At 46.1% G+C, this 22,594-nt stretch overlaps 1 protein-coding gene across 3 annotated transcripts in view; it reads right to left on the reverse strand.

Moving 5' to 3' along the window:
• SLC22A23 (solute carrier family 22 member 23) overlaps positions 1-22,594 on the reverse strand; it is a 191,832-nt gene that overhangs the window by 56,280 nt on the left and 112,958 nt on the right. The gene's annotated exons all lie outside the window — the stretch shown is intronic.

Consider the following 22,594-nt stretch of genomic DNA (forward strand, 5'->3'; position numbering starts at 1 on the left):
CTTTGTAGCTCCAAAACCAAAAACAGTATCTATTTTCTACAAATGCCCACTGAATAGAGGGGGGACCACGGCCCCTCTTATTTGCAAGAATCTATTCTTTTACTTTGACCTTGAGTCAAAAAGATCAGAAAACTTTAATCTGTGGCACCCAAGTGACAGCCAATACAGACCTCCTACATGAATCACCATAATGAAAGCCCTAGTAGAAAAAGCAGCTGAGTTTTATATATATATATATATGTATATATATATTTCCCTACAGAGCATGTATGTTTATTTGCTATTCTCCTGCTATACGCAGTATTCTCTAAAGGTTTCTTGCTTGCTTGCTCTTTTAAACATAAGGTAAAAAGAAGAAGAGGAAGGAGGAAGAGGGGGAAGAAGAAGAAGAAGAAGGAGGAGGAAGAAAACAGACCCTTCGGAGAGAACACTTTTATGCCTGTGTGTTGGAGGCTGTTCGGACGGTGGGCTTCATGGATCAGCTGTGACGGCTCATCTGCTGGCTGTCTAGAGACCACGGCAGAGGTAGGAGGTCAGAAGGCAATAAGGGAAGCAGACTAGAGAGAGAACAGATGAATTGTGCTTGGCTACAAGGATATCACCAGCCCTAACAAGGACAGGGTGCTATGCCCGCCAATTCCTACAGCAGCTCATCTGCTGGAAAAAAATACTAATGCCATCAGAATTTCCATTCCTGCTCAGCCACAAGCAAAGAGATCATCATCATAGCTATCAGTGAACAAGAGAGAAACCAGATTTCACTGATGATTGCTTATAAAGAGGCTTCTACCATTTAATTAGGAAAACAAGATTAAATGGCTCACTCCTGGCCATTTGCTGCCATGCTGTTCCTTTTGGTACCATAGGTCAGGTTCACTTAAAAGATCACTACTTAGCAGGGTCCAGATCTGGCATTTCTGCTCTTACAAACAATAAAGAAAACAAGGTCTTTTAAGAAAAGACTAACAGTTGTAGGTCTTGTTTTCATTTATTAAGCACAAGCAGTAAATTGGCTGCTATGGAAACCAGAAATCTACATTAGCCATGGTAAATTCAGTGTTGGAAGCTCGGCATGGGCTAGTATCAGATAAAGAAATTCAGCACTTGGCCTTCCAGGTAGCCTTTAAACAAAGTCAAAGAGATAATGTGGAAATAGCATGATGGCGTCGTATCAATGGTTTCCTGGTACAGCAGACATATATATATATTGCTTGCTGTTTTTCTCTTCAATACCTCTCTTCAATTTAGTGACATGATACAATCAAAATATCTGCAACTACACTTCTTTTACCAGAGTCCCCCTTTGGGATGTCTAACCCCACATCCTAATCTACACTGATGTGATGTCACACAAGGGATCATGAAGCCACTTCCCAGACCAGGTTCTAGGTTTGCAGATGAGCAGGGAAAATGGTCCCTTGCTGGGCCAGTCTGGCTTCAGTCTCCCCTTGCTACAAGTGAATTGCTGTGGCTGGCATATCTCTTAGTGTGACTGTCAATATGACAATTATTAAATGGTCATAGTTTTTCTTCCAAAGGTTCTCTCAATCTTCTCCTATACGTAAGTGGTCGGTGTGGCCCCTAACTCTTTGCTGCCTAAACTGTAGTGTGTGAACCTGCTGTGTTGGTATCACATGTGAGCTTGTTAGAAATGCAGCCTCTTAGGCTCCACCCAGACCCAGAGAATCAGCATCTGCATCTTAATGAGCTCCCCAGACAACTCCTTGAGAAGCACTGGCTCACTGTATTTCTCCCGAACTGTAAGCATGTGTTGCCTGGCAGACACATCTGTGGGAGCTGAAGAAGTGGAATAATTTTCTGACCTCTCCACTCCTTCTGTTTTTGCTAGGAATCCTAGCAGGGCCTTGACTTTATTTCGTCAGGTAGAAAAATGCAGGGCACTCCAGCAGACTTGGTATTTTAGCATTCCTGCAGAGGCGATGGGAAAACACAGTGGCTTGATGGAAGGACACAGGTGTGGCCATCTGCAGTTAACTCCCTTTTTTGTCTTGCCTCTCCAGAAAATCTTTCCAAACAGCTTGAATCTAACTACATTCTGAAGGTGGCTATAAAGATGTTTTTGTAAAAGAAAGCAATGATTAAGAAACTGCAGGCACTTGAGGATTGCCATTAATCACAAGTTTCTCTGGAAGATGACAAATCAGTGTTTTTGGAAGTGGGAGAGGAAAGAACACATGAGGACATTTAAGCCTGGAGTCCCAGCATCCATCAGGAGGGACGGGGACTGCAGGTAGATCGTTTTTGCTGGGCTCTGTAAGCAGAAGCAGCATTTGGGGCAGCAGCTCCCACACCCTGAAGATGGTTCCGGCTCCCTGGCCGGGGCCACTGGCCTTGGGCTTGAAAGGCAGGGAATGATGTCCCCAATCCAACTGTCCCTTCAGGGCCTGGCTACTGTGGAGAGTAGATCACTCACGGGCAGGCATCCACAGTGCCCGTGGAAGACCCTGGCTGGCAGCTGTGTCCCGGTACTTGCTAGAATCAATTTATTTGCCAGTGGAGCCAAACCCAAATCCTTTGAGTGGATTTTCATTTATGGGCAGCAAGAGTCCCCCTGATTATGTAAAACATTTAAGGGCCACAAGAAAATGTCCTGGGTGATGCAGCAAAGATTCAAACATTGAACTATCTCAAGTGGCCAGCATGTAGCACTTCCACTGCTGTGGTTACAAGCCTGGACTCTGTAGCCAGAGTGCCCAAGTTCAAATCCTGTTCCTGGTACTTAGAAGCTGCGACCTTGGTTCAGTCAGTTAGGAGTTCTGTGCCTCAGTTTTGTTGTCTGCAAAATGGGGTGTTGTGAGCACTAAACAGCATATAGTGCTAGAACTTAAGTGCTATGTGTTATAATCTCATGCATTATTTTTCCAGATTTTGGAATACTTGCATATATATAATGAGATATCTTGGACAAGGGACCAAGTCTAAACACAAAATTCATTTATGTTTCATATAAATCTTATACTCATAGCCTGAAGGTAATTTTATAAGAGATTTTAAAAAATTTTGTGCATGAAACAATATCTTGACTGTGACCCCTCACATAAGGTCATGTGTGAAATTTTCTACTTGTGATGTCACTTAGGTGCTCAAAAAATGTCAGAGTTTAGAGCATTTCAGATTTCAGATGTTCTGATTAGGAATATCCAACCTGCATAACCATATAATTATTGCCAAGTTGCTCTTTGCTCTCATTCGACATGGTGAGATCCTGTCTCTAAGAAACAACCAACCAAACCAAACAATTACAACCAAACAAAGTAATACCACCATTACTTTTCCCCTAACACCTTAATGAAGAATGCCTACAAGCTACTCTTGGCAACTAGATACACTTTGTCGATGAGCAGAGAAATTACTGAAGGTTGTGAGGATGAAACAGTACGTAGCTGAGACTGAACTGAGGCATTTGGTCAGTGAATCAACACGGACCACGACCAAGTCTGAGCACAGAGGCTGCCGGGAGGCTCTGATAGAAAAGTGACATTGTTAGGAGGCCACAGCTCTGGGAGATTTGCTTTTCAGAAGTTGTGAGATTCTTACACATTTTCAGGAGGAAAAGAACATTGTACTTCCCAGGGTAGTCCCTTCATGTGAAGGAGGAGGAAGGCCTGAGGGAGTGGGGTGTGGGGGTCTGACGTGTCATGTGGTGGTGGCTGCAGTTGCAGGCATTTGCTCAAACACGAACCCCGGTGCTGCCAAGAGAGGGCTGACTTTGAGGGAGGGGCTTCTAGATAATTTGGGTGGGTCTCATCTCATCTGTTGAAAGACCTGAACACAGAGCCGAGGCTTCCTTGAGGAGGAAGAAGATTCCACCAGTGGACAGCAGTGCCCGCCCCCGTGCCCTCGAGTCCTGATGGCTGGCCCTCCCGCTGGCCCCTCGTGGATGTCAGCCTAGCCACCCCTCACAGTCGTGTGGGTCAATTCCTCACAGAAAATCTCGAAATAGATATCTCCTGCTGTTTCCTTCTCTCTGGTTGAACTCTGAGACAGAGGTCAGTCCTGCACATCACACAGGGTCACACGGGGCCTCCCGCAAAGCCTGTCTCCGAAGCTGCACCCCCCTCCCCTCCCCTTCTTACTCCTCACTCTCTCATCCTGTCCCTGCTTCTCTTCCCTGGCCAGCCTGGACCAGGTCTCAACCTCACAGGGACCGTCTGTCAAAACACCAAGCTCAAGGGACCGTCTGTCAAAACACTGCAGCACCCAGGGAGGAGCCCCAGGGAAAACGCAAAGCTCTGAGCTGTGCTACTGGGCAGGGCTCGGCCCCAGCTCCAGCGGCTAAGGCATCTGCCCACCGACATACCAGGAGTGACCAAAGTTTTAACATTCTCCCCCCACCTCCCTCACCCCCCACAAACACACACACTGATCTCACTGTTTGTTGGATTCAGTAATTATAAATAAATTTTTAAAAACCCTTTGAAGCCAATCTTAAAACAAACAAAAAAAAGGGCCCATCCTCCCATAATGCACAAATGAGTAAAACACAGCACTTACTCTTCCTCAAATACGTTTAAGAAACCCTTGAATGCTTGTGACCGTAGGGAGAATATACCTTTTCTTGGGATTGCTAAGTGCTCCCGGCTTCTCTGAAATGAGAGTACAGGATTTTTCTGGACTGGAGTTGGCTAGGAACAAAGGAATATATTAAGTTGACTGACAATACTTAAGCCAGAGGACAGGAATTTGCAGAATCGTGCCCGTGAAACACAGCGTGCCACGCAGGGCACAGGATGAGGCGCCAGCTCCGGCCCAGCGGTGGGGGTTAGATTCCTCCCTGGGCTCTGCTGGGCGGTGTGAAGTTACTCAGCAGCTCTGAGCCTCTGTGTCCTTGTATCCAAGGTAGATAACGATCGTACCTACCACATAGGGTGGTCATGAGCAAACAACATTCCCGAAGCACTCGAGTGCACCTGGCTCGTACTGAAGCCACGGAAGGCTTCCGCACAGACACCAGGGCCACCCTGCTAAGCGATCAAGCTCTTCCATCTGGGACCTAAACTACACCGTGTTTTAGGTAAAGCTTGGTCAAAATGGACTCAGACAATGCAGTGTGCCAACCCCGCGTGACAGCACTCTTTCCTTTCTGGGCCTCTGCTGTCCAGGGAGGGCTGGCCAGGCTGCTCAGAAAGATAAGTGTCTTGTGGGGAAGGGTCTTTGACCTGCCACAGGCCTGCCACAGGCCATATCTCCCTCTGCAGGGCTTCATTTCAGCCAGAAAGCCATGCGCAGACCCCCACTACTCCTCACTAATTTATACATGGAATTCTGAGGAAAGCCACAGAGCCGCAGGGAGGTCTGAGTCGAGCAAGAGCAAGGCTCTCAGGAGAGAAGAGCTCCCGATGAGCCCAGCAAGGACGGAGGACCCACTTCCCTGGCACCTTCCACCTCCAAATCCCTTTGTGAGAGAAGCCAGCCCTTGTGACGTCCCAGCTGTGCTGCCCTGGGCACTCTGCAGGCCCAAGGCCACTCTCGGGACAGGGAGAGTCTGTGCAACTCACCGGCAGAGGGAGGTGAGACGGGCTCAGGAAAGGACAGCGAATGCCCACACTGCTCAGGCTCCCAAATTAAACACAATTCCCGGAACAGGCCTGCGGAATGAGAAATCCATCCAGAGGCCACTGCCGAATGGCCTGGCCATCCTCTTCCAAGGGCAAGCCTCTGTGAAGGCCGACTGGGCCACTAGGACACGGGGCCTTGGGGATCCCACTGCCCAGCCCAACCCCAGAACACACAGGATTCAAAGAGGCCACTTCTCCAAACCCGCTGTCCTTACAAGTGGACCACCCCCCTCCTCCCCTCTCCCAACCCTCCTCTATTATCCAATAGACTAGAAGCCCATTTCCACCAGCAGAGGCAAAATGTGGAAAGGAAGGAGGTGCAGCTTTCTCAACAGAGACTGGAGGGCTGGCCATGCTGCCTGCCTCGCTGGGCTTCCTCCAGCCTGGTTCCGGCTCGGCCCTAGGCTGCTGATGCCCACCTGGAGAGTCCTCTGAAGACAGCCCCATCATCCTGGACTGTGCCCCTCCCTGGCAAGGTGGAGAACTGCAGGGAGCTTCCTTGCTGGCCTCACCATCTCCCGGACCACCATGCCAGCCTCTTTCCTCTTCCCTGCACCCTCCCTCCTTCCTGTCACTCCCCAAGTGGGCCTAGAAGTTCACACCACTCAATAATTACTGCCACAGGCAAGGACGCATGGCCCCCAGAATCCTGGAAAACAGACTTTGGGACATGTGATTGTGGAATTCCTTATTATAGCAGAAGCGCCTGAAATTGCCAGTCATGGAGACCCAAATAGCATTTGAGGGTATGACTGTAAAAGGTTGCTATTACAGCTCGACATCTCCCCTTCCACGTGGAAGACATCCTTTTTCCTCTTAACTTAGGACCTCCCAACCCAAAGGAATGGTCAGAAGAATCTGAAAGAGTAGTTTTCTCCATTTAGAGAAATAAAAATTTAAACACCAGAGATATCTTAAGTATTTCTTACAAATCACATTCCAGTGTCTGCCAGACATGTGGACATGGGCATTAAATGCTCAAATGCAGAAATACTGAATTAATTATCAATTGAATACCTATCATGTCTGCAGTACTAGGTGAACTAACAGCTCTCACTTGCTGAAAGCTAAATGCTTTGGGAGGTATTTTTCATGCATTCATTTAATCTGTGCAATGACTGCATTTATGTAGGTATTGTTTTTAATGCTCATTTTACGTGAGAGGACCCTGAAGCTCAGGGTGATTAAGTGACTGGTCCAAGATCCCACAGCTAAGAAATCAACAAGACGGGAGTTGAAGCCAGCTTCCCCTGTATTACCCCACATCTCTGTGGGCAGAAGCTCCTCTGTGCCCCACCAGAATCTAAACTCCAAGGAGGGAAGGGCTTCTTACGTTTTGCCTCCTGCTGCTCCTCAGAGCCTAGGACTGTGTCTGACACATGCCAGAAGCTCAGATAATTGTCGCATGAATAAACGTAAACGTTTTTTCCTCTCTAGTTGTCACTTTACCTGTGCCCCCCAATCAATTACAGTCACCATGGAAGAGACCGGCCAGCGAATCTGTAGAAGCTGGCCTGGCACCCTACATGGGAACTCATCAAAGTCTACATCATGGTTCTACATGTTCATATGTGGATGATAATTTGAGGAAAATCAACCATAAAACCCAACATGAGCCACAGAGTTCGGTTTCCTTTCAGATTCCTACTACCTTCTGTTTTTTCTTTAAAACTAACATTATAATGACTCAAACGAGGAATAGGGATTTAAATGCTCAGCAACCTCTTCTGTTTAAAAACAAAGACTGACGCTCAGCAGCACATGCTTACAAATTTAAATTAATGACACTTTTAGTCTCCTAGTACTTAAAAACAGCAGAAAAGGCCAAGAAGAGGAGTGACTTCAAATACCAGAATCCCCTCCCAGCCACTGGAACTCTTTCATTTCAGGTCTGTCGTTCATTTTCAAGCTAAGTGAAGGAGCAGGGATGGGACAGAGTGGCTTTAAGATGGAGAGCAGTTTACCACCCTGGTTTTCCAACAACCAGTTCCAAAGTGACAATTCCCAATCCTCAGTTTTTCTGGTGCTATCCATTCTATGGATCAAAATCACATGCAGTGAGTGACCATGTTTGTATAACTGTATCACGCTTTTGAGCAAATGGAAGCCTCACAGGCCTTCAGATTTGAAACCTCCGAGGCATGTGGCCAAATAGATGAGCCCTAAATTACTTCAAGCTCTGTCCCATAACAGCCTGCTCTTAGTTCCCCGGCTGTCGAAGGGCAGGGAAGATTATCTGACTTTTATTTCTCATCATCAGTGCCATCATCAATTGTCATTATTTTATGAGCTTGGCAAGCATCAGGGAATCAAAGGCTGGGCGTATGGTAAACAGAATACATCTCAATACCAGCTCATAGCATCATTACTGTGTAACATCTAGTAATAGTAAATACATTTTACTCTTTGGCATAATACTCCTAAATAGAGAAGAATTATTAGCAACTTAGTCTTTCTAAGTAAGTCTTCCTTTTCTCTTCTTCTCTTCTTCTCTCATTTTCCCATCTTCTCTTGCATCTGGATTTAAAAACACTTTTCTTTTGAATGTTCATACATTCACAAAGAAGAGAGAATCATGTCATGAGTATTTTGGATATTTTGCCCTTGTGGTTCTTCTGCCTTTTTCTCTCTCTTCCCTGTTATATTTTAAATCAGATTCCTGAAATCATGTCATTTTACTTTTAAATACAAATATGTCTCTTCTAAAAAAGACATTTCACATCTAACAAAATTAACAGTAATTCTTTAATATTATTATTCAATATGTAGTCTGTGTCCAACCTACTCAATTACTTTAAAACAGTCTCTTTACAGTTTTTGTTTTTGTTTTTTTTTTTTTTTTTTTTTGAGACGGTGTCTCGCTCTGTCGCCCAGGCTGGAGTGCAGTGGCCGGATCTCAGCTTACTGCAAGCTCCGCCTCCCGGGTTTACGCCATTCTCCTGCCTCAGCCTCCCGAGTAGCTGGGACTACAGGCGCCTGCCACCTCGCCCGGCTAGTTTTTTGTAGAGACGGGGTTTCACCGTGTTAGCCAGGATGGTCTTGATCTCCTGACCTCGTGATCCACCCGCCTTGGCCTCCCAGAGTGCTAGGATTACAGGCTTGAGCCACTGTGCCCGGCCTTTTTTTTAAAAATCAGGATCCAAACAAGATCCACATATTATATATCTTAATTCTCCTTCAATCTAGAGCAGACCTCCCCCCACCCTCTTTCCCCATGGCACTTGAAGAAACCGCTGGTTTTATGTGACTTTCCCATGATGTCGTTCACGTGTCCCTTCATGCCCTGTTTTACTCTCTACACTGGAAGTTCCACCTAATGTCTGGTGAGACCCAGGTTCAGGTTTTTGGAAGAGCGTATTGCAGCTGGTGCCTGTGCATCACGGTGCTGCCCTGCAGGAGGTCACCTACTGGGAATGACGCCACCACTGATCCATGGAGCAAAGTGGCGGTGCCTCAGTCTCGCGTCCTAGAGTTGTTTGCCAACATTTTCCCTAAAGGTTTCATTAGGGAGTGCAAAATGGTGATTTGATTTTTGAATTCCATCCTTCACGGTGCACTGTTTTCACCTTGAATTACTTTGGAAGGAAGAACTTGTATTCAGCAACAAGGGCCAGCTCTTTGCCCTGAAATATGGTCAGTTTGGAAGTGGCAGCACCATAAAATCACAATCACTCTGGGTGATGGATAATTTCACACCACACGCCCCCCTCCAAGGGCTCCCGTTGCACTCAGAGTGAAAGCAGTCTTTCACAGTGACCCACATGATTTCCACCCCCGCCACATCCCTCAGACCACATCTCCTGCCCCTCCCCGCCCCATCGCTCCACTTCAGCCACACTGGCCCTCCCTGCCGCTCCTCTAACCCAGTGAGCACTTCCCCTTCTGGGCTGTGCACTCCCTGTCTGTCCTCCCCAGAGAGTTGCATATCTCCCTCCTCCTTTTCTCAGGTCTCTGCCTAAGCACAATATTGCCTGGAAACTTTGCCCTGACCATGCTATAAAAAATGGTAATCCCTGCCCTCTTGCTTCACCATGTTGCGATCACACAGAGGAGTGCCTCCCGGACAGTGGTTTGCAAGTGTGGCCCAGACCCGCAGCAGCAGCCTCACCTGGGGCCACCATTTCAGAAACACAGAGTCAGGGCCCTTCTCAGTCCTACTGTATCAGAAACTGAGGTTGGGTCCAGCAATCCGGGTCAACAACCTGTGCAGTAATTCTGACACTGGCCCCACTGAAGAACCGCTGCAGTGTACTCTGCAAATATTAGCCACCGAATTCTCCTCATATCGGATGAGGTTGGGAATGGTGATGATGCTGCTTCAGGGAACACCCTTTGAAAAGCAGTGTTCTGAACACTGCAGAGTTTTATACATCTCAGCCCTGAGATCCCATAATTAATTTTTCCATTGTAGCATTAGCATATTAAAAATAAAACAAAGCAAAGCTGCTTTAGAGCTTATAACGCCTATTGGCCGACTGGCCTTGGGGTAACTGGATGTTGGTTTTTTTTTTTTGAGATGGAGTTTCATTCTTGTTGTCCAGGCTGGAGTGCAATGGCGTGATCTTGGCTCACTGCAACCTCCGCCTACTGGGTTCAAGCTATTCTTCTGCCTCAGCTTCTCGAGTAGCTAGGATTACAGGCACCTTCCACTGTGCCCAGCTAACTTTTGTATTTTTAGTAAAGATGAGGTTTCACCATGTTGGCCAGGCTGGTCTTGAACTCCTGACCTCAGGTGATCCACCTGCCTCGGCCTCCCAAAGTGCTGGGATTACAGGCCACTGTGCCCAGCCTAGATGTTGGCTTTTTACCAATAACAGACAGATAACTTTTTTTTTTTTTTTCCCAATGAAAAAAAGACTGCTTCCAACACCCAAAGGGCAAGGCAGGCAGAAGCACAAGAAACCTGAAGTTGCAAAGAAATTCAAAATTTCTCAGCCTATTTCAGATGAAAGGAAACTCAGAGAACGCCCACCAGGGTTGGCAGAGTCAAATGCCAGGCAGATAAGGAACGTGTGAAGCCCGCCGGGTGCTGGGGCGGAGCCTGTGGCACATCGCCTGGCGCTTGCCCAGTTTAAAGGCCTTTAAATTCAATTAGAAAACAAAACACTGTCTAGGTCACACAGAACATGAGCAGGGTCAGGGTCTGACTGCACACTGCCAGTCTGCAGCTGCTGATCCTTGTCCAACCTGCTCATTTTATTCAAGGGGAAAATAAGGTCACAGAGTTAGTTGGTAGCAAAAGCAAATTGTGATTTCCACACCAGGGGCTCTCCGGGCCTCTCGCCACCTTGCCTTTGGAGAATACAAGTCCCTAGGATTACTTTTGGATTTTTGTAAAAATGGAGATTACAATAAAAACAAAAGTTGAAGTTGATAGAACATACAGCAGTTAAAATTAGCTTCCTCCTCCTCTACCAAACCAGAGAGTCCTTTCACGTTCTATTCATGTTCTTTCATATTTCTATTAGCACCAGCTAATGAAACAAAGGGTCAGATCAGGCCAGCAACTGGAAAGGGGTTTTCAAGAAACAGGTCTGTGATTGAGGCAGATACTAGCAGGTGGGAGCAATAAGTGGTCTTCCTCTAAACCAAGCGAAATGGTGCATCCTCTGCAGCGGCGGAGGCTCTGAGACCTTCTAACACCCATGCCGTCTTGCTCTGGTGCCATCTTGTTCTTGGGCCATCTTGTTGTTGACAGAGCTTGTCTCACACAGTGTCTGCCTTTGAATTTCTGCCCCTGTGGACAAGGCCGTGAGGACTCTAACACTACAGAACACGAGTTCTCAGCCAAGTCCTGCACCAGGAATTTAGTGCCAGCGTCCTCCCTGAGTCTCAGCCATCTCAGTGGTGAATTCCTCTCGCTCCACGTATCAGGTAGGGACAAAGCCTCAGTGAGCTCTTAGTGAGGCTCTCACATCCCCCGCAGGGGACTCGACGGGTCACAGTGCGTGTATCACACCCATGCCCTGCTGCGTGCACAGCTGGAGCTGGCAGATACGTGCCGAGCTGGGGGCTCTTCTTACCTAGGGGCTCCATCTCTCCCTCCAGTTCTATAGATTGGTGCAAAAGTAATGGCGGTTTTTGCCATTATTTTTAATGGTAAAAACTGTAATTACTTTTGCACAAAAAAAAACCCACAATTATTTTTGCACCAGCCTAATTAGATATGAGTTTATAAATGAGTTGACTGAAATCTGGACTCTTCTCCTAGAAGTAGCTGCTGGAAGTTGTAGAAAATGCACACACGCAGATTTGCACCTCACCTAACTCAGCAGTTAAGCAAATGTTTCCCAACAAGGTGGGAGGCTGCGAGTCAGAATGTGTGTGTGATCACTCACTTGGGTGGCGGGAAGGAAGAGACAGCACCTCCACACCACGTCCACATTGTTCTCACCTGGACTGCCACAGTCACCTCTGACGAGGGCTTTTGCTGCCAAATAGCTCTTCCCTTTAATCCATCTGACACCCTGCTGGAAGGTTACTGCCCCTAAAGCCCAGCTCTGTTCTATTTCAATAGCTAAAAATGCTATGTCAGTCCAAATTCTGAGCCCACCAACCACGGCCCTCCATGATTTTGTCCCAGGCTTATTCCCCTTCTCACAGGCTGCTCTTCTCACATAACTCAATGTTCCTGGCAAGCCAGATGGTTGTAAGCCCTACACTGCCAAGCAGCGAGCTCCTTGGAAAGGAAAACTACTCTCTCACCTGTGTCCTTCCTAACATCTAGCATTGTATCCAGCACTTACCAGATGCTAACACTCCCTGAATCAGACCACAGAAATGAGAGAGGCACAACTGCCATGTGGAAATTTATTACCCAAAGTGTTCAGCTAACAAATTGAGTAAATTAAGAAATGACTGTAGTTTTGTTTGTTTGTTTTGTTTTTGACAAGGTCTCCCTCTGTTATGTAGGCTGGAATGCACTGGTATGATCACGGTTCACTACAGCCTTGACCTCCTGGGCTCAAATGAGCCTCCCACTTCAGCCTCCCGAGTAGCTGAAACTACAGGCACACGCCACCATGCCCGGCTGATTTTTAAAATTTCTAGTAGAGACAAGGTCTTCCTACATTGCCCAGGCTAGTCTTGAACTCCTGAGCTCAAGCAATCTTCCTACCTCAGCCTCCCAAAGTGCCGGAATTACAGGTGTGAGCCACCGCTCCTGGCAGACTAGCTTTCATTAAGCATATTTACACAAGGGCATGAGTATCCGTCATGAAGGCAGCCTCTGAGGGCTCTGCACTGAACACAGAGGCACAGAGTTCCTCAGCGCTGCCTCAACCACAGGACAGCCAAGAGGCCTATTTGTTGGAGCAAATCTCCAGCCCACCCCACACAGTGGCACTCAGTGACTATGTGTGCCCAAGGCGGAGGTGCCACTTACAGAGCTGCCAATGGGGCCACTGGGGAGAGTGGTGAGTATTCAGGGAGGCCGTGTAGGTGCCAGGTACTGGGCACAGTGCCTTTTATCATCTGCACAACAAGCTCTGTGATAAGTGTTAAAATTCCTTTTTTTTTTTTTTTTTTTTTTTAAATCCTGCTTTGTCCCCGCCCCCAGTGTTAACATTCTTATTTGAAGCTCAGGAAAAACGAACGCATTGACTCCCGTAAACGCAGGTAGTAAAAGGAAAAGCTAGATTTCAAGCCCGGGCTCCTGCAGAGCCCTGGTGGGAAGGTAACAAGAGGCAACAGGGCAAGGACCTGGGCAAGTGTTTCCCGTGTACTATGTGCTCGGCTCCACAGAGGGCAAGGACAGCCCGGTGTGGCGACAGGCGCACAGAGGCCACAGGCTGGGCTCAGCCTTGGTGATCCACGGGGACTCCCTCAGGTCCTGGGTTTTCAAATTCGTGAAAGGAATGTGGAACAAGATCACAAAGTTGTAAAGGGGCTCAGAGTATGTCACCTTGAAATATGGAAATATGCTACTTTCGCATAAGGATTATTTTGAGTTGAAGGCAACTGGAGAAAGAGCAGATGCAGGAAAAGCTCTCTACCCACCTTTCTGCTTAGAGGCAGGGCACAAATATCCCTTTGTGAAGCTGTCACCCCGAAACTCCCTCCCTTCTCCCACAGGAGCAAGAGGAAGTGAGATGACTCATCACTGGGGACACTACCGACTTGAATCTGCATAAACAAACCACACGAAATAGCCCCATCTTCCATCGGTTTTCCCCATATATTTACCTTCCCACAATTTACTGCTCCTAGAAGCCCCCAAGCCTTTTCCTTTGTCTTGTCATTTCACAAATCATATATTGCTTTCTGTTAAAATGGTATATAAGTTCTTAGGCTTAACCATTTCTTTGGGCTTTCATTTCTTCTGTGAGACTCCCCTGTACATGTAAAAATTAAAATATTGACATCAAGTACAAGTATGCCCTTTTCTCCTGTTAATCTGTCTTTATTTTTTATTTTTTGAGGTGGAGTATCACTCTGTCACTCAGGTTGGGGTGCAGTGGTGTGATCTTGGCTCACTGCAACCTCCACCTCCCGGGTTCAAGTGCTTATCCTGCCTCATCCTCCCGAGTAGCTGGGATTTCAGGCGCATGCTACCACGTCTGGGCTAATTTTTGTGTTTTTAGGAGACGGGGTTTCACCATGTTGGCCGGGCTGGTCTTGAACTCCTGCCTGCCTTGGTCTCCCAAAATGCTGGGATTACAGGCGTGAGCCACTGCGCCCAGACTTAATCTGTCTTTAGTCAGTTTTATTGACAGGGTCCCAGGTTCTAAACCTAAAATAGAGGAAAACATTTTTTTTTCCCTTAGAGTTGTGTCCTTAAAATTGTACCATTTCATAACTATGTGATAATGTTTGTAATAAAAAGAACAATGCTATTAGAGATTTAAAAGCCTATACAGCATTAAGAGTTTAATTATATAAGATGATGTCACCTTTTGGGTTTCTTGCTCTTGTCTGAGAACATTAACTCTTTCTAATCTAGAACCACTATTCCATCAACATTGACCAGATGGGGAACGTGGAGCAAGAGAGGTCCAAAGAAGGTGCCCAGGAGGGCCCAACAGAGAAAGTGACCCCTAGGCTGAAGCCTGAACAATTTGGTGGAGGTGCCAGATGAAGATGGGATGTGTGTGGAGAGCACAGAGCCGCAGAGGGAATAGCAGGGTCAAGGGGAGGGAGGAGCCAGTCATTCCTCAAGTGATGCAATAGCTCTGTGTCTATTACTGCCATTGCAGCTAAAATCCATGTCAGTCTCCTACCAATCAGGATTTCATATCCTTTAAAACTCCTCTCCCAACTTTAATAAAAATTAGAACAGTGTGCTTTCCCCCACCCCCAATCTGACAATCTACCACCAGGCACACAGGCCTTAGATGGAGACAGATGGTGATCTGTCTTCAAAGACTTTGTCAAGCTTTGTTAAAAAGCTTTCTGTTTTCTGTTCATTCCCCAGGTGCAGCTGATTCCCAAGCCCTGGTCCTGTCCCTCCTGGGATGAGAGCCTCAGCTTTCCAATTCATAATGTCAGAGGCACGTGAACCAGAGCAACTCCATCTTAAACAGGAGCTGAGTGAAATGAGGCTGAAACCCACTGGGCTGCATTCCCAGATGGTTAAGGTATTCTAAGTCACAGGATGAGACAGGAGGTTAGCACAAAACGCAGGTCATAAAGACCTTACTGATAAAACAGGTTGCAGTGAAGGAGCCGGCCAAAACCCACCAAACCCGAGATGGCCACAAGAGTGACCTCTGGTCGTCCTCACTGCTACACTCCCACCAGCACCATGACAGTTTACAAATGCCACGGCAACGTCAGGAAGTTACGCTACACATAGGGGAGGCATGAATAATCTACCCCTTGTTTAGCATATCATCAAAAAATAACCATAAAAATGGGCAACCAGCAGCCTTTGGGGCTGCTCTATCTGTGGAGTAGCCATTCTTTTATTCCTTTACTTTCTTAATAAATTTGCTTTTACTTTGCACTGCAGACCTGCCCCAAATTCTTTCTTGGGTGAGATCCAAGAATCCTCTCTTGGGGTCTAGATCAGGACCCCTTTCCTGTAACAACAACGGTTGAGGAACATCTGAGCCTCCTTATGTAGACATGTGAAATTTAAAATGTGTCCATGAGAATACACCTTCCCTCCTCTCCTCTCCCCACAGGGGAGGTGTTTCCTAGCCCAGAGAGCGCTCCCACAAAAGCAGTGTCATCCAGGAGGGATGGCCTGGAGAAGGGAGTGGCAAGGGCAAGGGCTTCGAAATTGGTTGGAATTTCCATTTTCCAAATACCAGCTATATGAATGACATTGAGCAAGAGGCTTAACATACTTATGGCTCTCTTCTGAAATGGCAAGAGGTACTATCTGGAAGAACTGTTTGTGAGAGTCAAAGAAAGTGATGATATAAGGTAAAACGCCCGGACGACACATTCTCTCTAGTGCCTTCAAACAGCACATTAGTATAATAATTCAGGGACACAATTAAGCAGCCCTGTGGGCTGGCCTGAGGACCCATGCGTAACCACAACAGAATCTATGGCAAATTCCCCCTTTAGTTCCAGGTAACCATGATATAAATGAACTTTTGCAAACGTTTATAATTCTTGCAAAAGTTGGGAACATTTTGCATAAGAATGGCAACGTGCAAAGTGACCCGATTTCTAACCACAGTATAAGGACCTTTCTAAACGATCCTTTGTGTAAAGGCCAAAAACGATTTTCAAGGTCCCATGTGAAAAAGCAGGAGACAATTGCCATAGCAAGTTTATAAAGTGACAGAGTGCGGCCCTTATAGAAAACAGATGGGGCTACTGGGAAAAGGGCAGCCCTGTGACGTGCTGGAGACGTGAGAACCGAGAGTCGGCTCCTAGGTACTTGTGGGTTTTGATGGGATCTGTCTGGAAAGGATACATTTACCGTTTGGGGAAACAGAAACCCGGGCAATATGGGTTTAAGGGATGGATATTTAAAGGACTCATGTCTTCACGCTTCTGCTCCTTCTTTCAGGTTCAGGTTGAATGAGGAGGGGCTGGTCTCTCATGTTACGTATAACCTTTGGCATTCCCAACACCAATGCCTGCTGTGGCACCTTCCCCTCCTTTCACAGGGTTGAAGGTGGCCTGCTGTGAAGTCAGGGGTCACAGGGCTCCTGTGAGCTCCTGGCTCTGAAGGAAACACATTCGGAACACAGCATTTAATAGAGAGAAACACTCACTCCCCACACAGACGTTGTCGAGAGGCTGGCCCGAGTCACAGATGACCTCAGAAGCTGTTTCGAGGTTCAGTGGAAAGAGGGTTTCTCAGAAAGCCCTCCCTCGGATCAAGTGGAGAGGAAAAATGTTAAATGTGAAGGATTGAAACGTTAAAAAAAAGTTATGCCATTGAAGCATACTTTTGGTTGTAGTTGTTCAAAAGACTTTGTTCCAAAAGCTAACTTTTATACAGCGCAAGAGGCCGTTTCAAGGTGAAGTTTAGAGGACACAACTGAAACTTTTTAGAATGGCAGATGTCAGACCTCACCGGAAAACTCCGAGGTGGATGGGTTTTGTTCTCTCTCTCTCTCTCTCTTCTTCCAACTCCTTGGGTCCAGAACATGAAAACCCAGAAAAAAAATCACAGCATTACTCTACTTAGGATGTGACTCTGCAGTCACTGGTTAATCACCGCTCCGGGGTTAGGTGGCATTCAAATGTAAATGCTGTGATTACCACACCGTCTCAGACTTCTTCTGGGGGAAAGTGTTCAGCCGGCACTTCTGATTCACGTTGGGCTGCCTTTGACAGAGTTGGCAGAAGAGAAAAGAAGCAAAGGAGAAGAAACCACACGCACAGTTCATTTGTCATCTGTTGTGACCGAAGCCTCCCTGTCAAGCGAGGGGGGTGGGGTGGGGGAGCGCAGGAGGCAGAACACAAGCTGGGAATAAAATTCCAGGCCGGGGCCATCCTTTCCACGCCTGTAAATCCTTTAAAAGAAAAGTTAACAGATTTTTAAAAGTCATACAACTTAAATCTTCTGGTACTTCTTTCATTTCCTAAACAAATTCTAGGGCCCAAGCGATTATCTATATTTCGATTCACGGATAGAGGAAGAAATCTGTTCAGTAGCATTGAGAAGATAATCCCGGGCTGGGCGTGGTGGCTCAAGCCTGTAATCCCAGCACTTTGGGAGGCCGAGACGGGTGGATCACGAGGTCAGGAGGTCGAGACCATCTTGGCTAACACGGTGAAACCCCGTCTCTACTAAAAAAAAAATACAAAAAAAACTAGCCAGGCATGGTGGCGGGCGCCTGTAGTCCCAGCTACTCCGGAGGCTAAGGCAGGAGAATGGCGTGAACCTGGGAGGCGGAGCTTGCAGTGAGCTGAGATCAGGCCACTGCACTCCAGCCTGGGTGACAGGGCCAGACTCCGTCTCAAAAAAAATAAAAAAAAAAAATAAATAAATAAATAAATAAGAAGATAATCCCGGTTCAGCAGCACCTAAACTAGCATTTTGTTCTTCTAGGGACATACCACAGGTTTAAATTTTAGGTGTGTCTGCGTGAAAATGAAAACTTCTTTTCAGTTACCATTTTGTTTTAAGATGGAAGCCTGAATTTGAAATCCAGCCCCATGTGGTTTGCTGTTTTAAGACTATGTGTCTCTTTAACATAATTCTCTTTCAAAAAGTCATTGGCCAACAAATTGAGATAAAACAAAATTTAATGAAATACCTTACTTCATTTAGGCAACCGAATACTGAAATTTGAAATTCATAATGAAGTACAGCCTCAGAAACTATGGAAGTGAGGCCACCTGGGCTCACGGCTCACCTCCTTTGAAACACACACACACACACACACACACACCTTTTTCTCTTCCAATCTGCAGAGGTCCCTGAAATCAGTGCTTCTCCACGTGGGGCTTCCTTGGCCCACAGCATCAGAGTCCCCTGAGGCCCTGAGCCCAGATTCCCAGAAACAGATGTTTTCCAGATGGAGCCCAGGAAGCCAGTCGATGGGGGGCCCAGGAGATTCAAACCCTGAGGAACTTTTGCCATCAAATGTCAGCAAAACTGCTGGAATTTTTCATCTGCCTGAAACTGCCATCACACAAATAGCATCTTCACGTTAGTGTTGGGGAGGAAAATCTTTTCCTCCACCCTCTTAGGGTCAGTGCTTTGGGGCCTGTGAATTAAACTGACAAAAGACAGGTTGGCAAGAGAAAAGACAAAGTTTATTCACATACATATATCCGCAGGGGTGTGCCAAAAATGGCTCAGAGAAGAGGTTGGAATCTGGGGCTTTATATACCATCCTAGTGCAGGAGAGGTTAGGATTTCAAGAGACAGTAAATAGTGGGAAATGACTGAGAAATACACGGGGAAATAACATAAGGGAAGGTTTGTTTTAGTAAGGTGTGTTTATGCAATTTCTCATCCTGCACCAACTTCTCATCTTTGCCTCTGTTGGGAGAAATCTCCCTTAAAGGGGGTTTACGACAGTTGAATTCTTTGGGAAAACTCTGTTTCCAGGTAGACGGGGGAGTTCCGACAAACCCTTGTCCTGCGTCTGATGGTTCTCAAATGCTGTCAGCTCAAAATAGTCCGTACGGCCAGTGGCATATTCTGAACCATTTCAGTAGCAAACAGAGTCACTGCATTTCCACATCTATTCCTAACCACACTCTTGCCATGTAAACAAGTGCTAATCCCATTTAACAGGGAGGACCCAAGAGGTTAGTTACCAAATAGGCCTTAGGTCATATGGTTTATAGTATCCAGGACTTGAATTCAGATCTTCGGATTTTAAACACCAGATTTATCCTTTAAGAGCAAAGAAAACATCCTCAGGCCCGGCAAATACACACACACACACACACACACACACACACACATATCCTCATCATTTAGACATAATATCCTCTTTTTAGACATCTTGTTTTTCAATAAGACTAGCACAATTTATCACCATGACCATTAATGAGAGTGGCCCTTAACAAGCTAAGCTTATCAATGAGGGCTGTCTCCCATGTTTGTCGAGACGTAATTAAATACTCAGCAACCAGCCAAAGACCCTAGGTTGTTCTTGAATTGTCCATCTGCTTCCAAACATGACGGTGATTGATGACCTTGGGGAGTCGGCTGTATTTAAACCTAGAGAAGAGCTAATCACTGTCAAACATTGGTGCCGACCAGACCTAAATACATACACACAAGAAGGAAAAAACAATGTTTTATTTGGGAAAGATAAGATAGAAGGCACAGGATGGCAGAAGAAGGAACTTACATTCTATAAATACTGAGAATATTTTCTCGAGTAAATTTTAGACTCGATTCACTTATTCCTAAGTTGGAAAATATTTTCAGAGGATTTTTGCTAAGGGGAATGGTAGACGAATTAGAATCTACTGTCCAGTCTCTGACAGCACTGGAGAATGCCTTGGTTTCTGTGTTTTTTTCTTCCAGAACTGCATTGTCCAATACAGTGGTCACATATGGCTATTTAAACTTAAATTAATTAAAAGTAGGTACAAGTAAACCTTCAGTTCTTCAGTTGCACTGGCCACACTTCAAGTGTTCTGTTGGACAGCACTGATCTAGAATCTGATGTTAACGTGTCAAAATGAAAACATCTTCCTAGCATTCTCAATGACATGTAAGTAAGAAGGAGGGGAAAATCAAACTTAAATTAAAATAAAAAAAGTAATATTTCACATATACAGAAAAAGCATAAGAAATAATAGAGAATACTTGTGTACCCAAAACAGCTTGGCCAAATCTCTACATGTGCCATATTCTCCTCCCCTCTTTCCTTCCCCTTTTCTAGCAGAAGCTCTACTGGATCCCTTTGATGAGTCCAAAGGGCTCTATTGAAAAGTTCAAAGGACACAAGCGATAGTGTCTGACGTGACCATGTGGTTAAGAATCTGGGCTCTGGAGCTGAACAGCCTGGGTTCTAAGTTTTCTGGAAAACTAGAAGCCATTCTAAAATGTTTGGGATTTCATTGAAGGTTAAAGTGAAACAAATTTGTACACACAGAGTGATGCATAAAGATCCTTTTTCTGGAGGTAGAAATGAACAGAGTGTCTTGAAAGAACCAATTCCAAACTTTAAGCATATTGAAATATGTAAGCGTTAGGCAACCACGAACTCCTTCAGTATCACATTTTGGTCCTTATAATTTCAGAAGGAAGCTTCTTGCAAACTATCCTCCTGCTGTCTCCTTAGAATAGGGTAAAAGTACTTCTGGAGCTAGAAGTAAACACAGGAGAAAACTCATTCCTTGGCAGCACTGGCAGCCTGGGCTGAGGAAACCATCTTCCTAGTCTTGGTGAATTGTTCAAGAAATTTTAAGTATCAGGAAACAAGTGGACTCCTCACTGAGCAAACTTCCTTTATATAAAGAAAATGGTATCCAGTACTTAACTAGACAAAAGACTTATGGCTAAGACTGTAATAAATATGTGCCTATGTCCGAATGCAAAGAACAATTGGCTTTGTCAGAATTCTTCACTTTCTTTTATCTTAGTGTTACTTCCACTACGTTCTCAAATTCAGTAGACTCCTGGCATCAGCATGCAGGGGATTAGCACACAGAGTTGTTTCAATGGGGACCGAGGTTCATTCAAATGACTGAGAAACGAAAGACACATGTTTGAGTCTTATATAGTCCATCTCCAGTCAACTTAAGAAAACAACTTCTTAGAGGGAAAGCACTCACTTTTAAGTTACAAAGAAAGCACCAGTAGTTTATTTTTCTTTTCTTTTCTTTCTTTTTCTTTTTTTTTTTTTTTTTTTGAGACAGTCTTGCTCTGTCACCCAGGCTGGAGTGCAGTGGTACGACTGTGGCTCACTGCAGCCTCTGCCTCCTGGGTTCAAGTGATTCTCCTGCCTCAGCCTCCCAAGTAGCTGGGATTACAGGTATGTACTAACACACCTGGCTAATTTTTGTATTTTCAGTAGAGATGGGATTTCACCATGTTGGCCAGGCTGGTCTCGAACTCCTGACCTCAGGTGATCCTCCCGCCTCAGCCTGCCAAAGTGCTGGGATTACACCGCATGAGCCACCACACGTGGCCCTAGTAGTTTGTATTTCTAAAAACATGGTGCCCTTCCCAGGACAAGAGGATAAGAGAAACGTGGGACTTGTATTTATATGGAATTGAGATGGTCACATGCTTGCTGACTACAGCAATACATTTCTATCATTATGTAAAACCAATTCTGCCTCCAAATAATCATGAAGTAGAACTGGCCTACCTGCTGCTAAACAGATTTTGTTTTTGTTTTTGTTTTACATTTATAACCATGTTTCTTATTTTGGTGTCTCCCATTCTCCGGGAGTGTTGGCCGCTATGGTCTTCCTTGGTATTGCAGAATACACTGGGCGACATGGTACACACGCTTGCTGTCAGCTGTCATACTGCCACTAAAGGGCTTCCACTTCAGCATTTGAAGTGTTCCACTTACAGCCTACGGGTGATTCAGCCTGGTGCCACTGAAACTTTTCCTGCCTCAAACTGCTCAAAGCCCAGACGGGCTCCTGGCCATTCAAGGGCACGGACTCTCTTTGGATGTGCACAATGCCAACCTGAGAGGCCAGCGCCACCTCTGCCCGGGTCCCAGCTCAACGTCTCTGCTCACCTGCTCACATGCTCATGTACCTCTAAAATCCAGCATTGCACATCTGAAGCTGCGCTCACCCCTGCCCCTCTCCGCACAAAAGTCAGCCCTTCCATCTACTTCCTGTCTGCTAATGACCCATGCATTCCCTCAGTCACCCCAGGTTGAGAACTGGAGGCAGCAACCCCTTTCCCCCCCTGCATGGATGAAGTCCCAGGGTCCAGCCAGCTTCCTCCCTACAAATCCTCTTTGTTCCCCCCATTGCTGCTACTCTGTTCCAGCTTGGGTAGGGTCCCCTGCATATCTGCTGCCACACCGCTTACAAGGGCATTCCCAAGCAAGCAAGTGGCTCTTTAAACCCTTGTGTTGGCACTGCATTCCTGTGTCATCACATCCAGATCCTGGGCAGGCATGCAACACCTCCAGCTACTCCCAGCTGCACCCTCCCACAGCCTC

Source organism: Chlorocebus sabaeus, chromosome 17 (genome assembly GCF_047675955.1).
Source record: "Chlorocebus sabaeus isolate Y175 chromosome 17, mChlSab1.0.hap1, whole genome shotgun sequence".
In the NCBI taxonomy this organism is placed as follows: domain Eukaryota; kingdom Metazoa; phylum Chordata; class Mammalia; order Primates; family Cercopithecidae; genus Chlorocebus; species Chlorocebus sabaeus.